A 1167-nucleotide genomic window follows, 5' to 3' on the forward strand; every position below is an offset into this window, starting at 1 on the left:
TGGCTGCCGGTTTCTTTGCGTATTGACTACAAGATTTTTCTTTTGACTTTCAAATGTATTTATGGCCTAGCGCCAACTTATCTTGGCGATCTTATTATTATAAGAGCGAATTCATTATATAATCTTAGGTCTACTGGTAAGGTGTTATTGGACCATCCCAAGGGAAAGATGCTTACAACATTGAGAGCAAGATCATTCTCAGCAGCAGCTCCGAAACTCTGGAATGAGCTACCAGTGGAGCTTTGTCAAGCAACATCACTTAACAGTTTTAAATCTCGACTTAAAACTTATCTTTTTAAGAAGTATTTTTATAGTTTGTAACTTAGTTTATTTTATTCTCACGGTAATGTATTTTCGTTTCTTTTTAACAGATGAATGTAAAGCGCTATTGATCAGCACATGTAAATATGCGCTATATAAATTGTTAAATAATTAAATAATTAATTAATTACAAGGTCCTTACTTGGCAAAAACTATTTTGTTTTTATGGATAACTTCTTTGCAAGTGGTTACCTTTTTCAGGAGTTGCTCAGTGAGTACATTTACTGCTGTGGAACAGTCCATGCTAATCGTAAAGGGTTTCCAGCTGTGCTGAAAGGAGTGACGAGCAGCGTATCAGATATTAAGCTGATAAGAACAGATACTACACTTGATCTTAGCCAAAAGGCCGAGAAGCGATGCCCGTAGATGCTCACAGCCAACAAGGTGCTCCCAGTCTCTTGGCCACGAGATATGGCCACGATTACAATCCGTGCCAAGGAAGGAATGCCCAAAGGCAACCTGAAAGTGAGGCGCACACAACGATCGCCCTTGTACAGTGGGCAGCAGCCACCAGCATTGCATGGCATTTGCGTTGACGGCAAGAGGACAAATGGACATTGTGCTTGCTCTGACCTCGTTTTCATTTCCCCCTTATAACAGAGTTCATTTTCATGGCAAATTACTTGTCTACGACCATACCACAGGGAAAACACCGGTTCTCGTCCACGTGCTTTTTCGACCTCCAGGTAATCCTTCTCAATCACCTTAAAATCGTGGCCATCGGGCCCCCTTTTTATGAAAAGTTTATAGTTAAGGCTTTCGAGTTTCTTTTGCGCTGATTATTTTTGCCTGATCAGCCCCGCGGAAGCACATTTTTAGTTTCTTTTTTGGGCCGCCGACCTCGTG

At 41.2% G+C, this 1167-nt stretch overlaps 1 pseudogene; it reads right to left on the reverse strand.

Moving 5' to 3' along the window:
* Positions 1–573: 573 nt before the first annotated feature.
* Positions 574–679, reverse strand: LOC138047635 (U2 spliceosomal RNA; annotated as a pseudogene).
* Positions 680–1167: the final 488 nt, after the last annotated feature.

Source organism: Montipora capricornis, chromosome 4 (genome assembly GCF_036669925.1).
Source record: "Montipora capricornis isolate CH-2021 chromosome 4, ASM3666992v2, whole genome shotgun sequence".
NCBI classification, from domain to species: Eukaryota; Metazoa; Cnidaria; class Anthozoa; order Scleractinia; family Acroporidae; genus Montipora; species Montipora capricornis.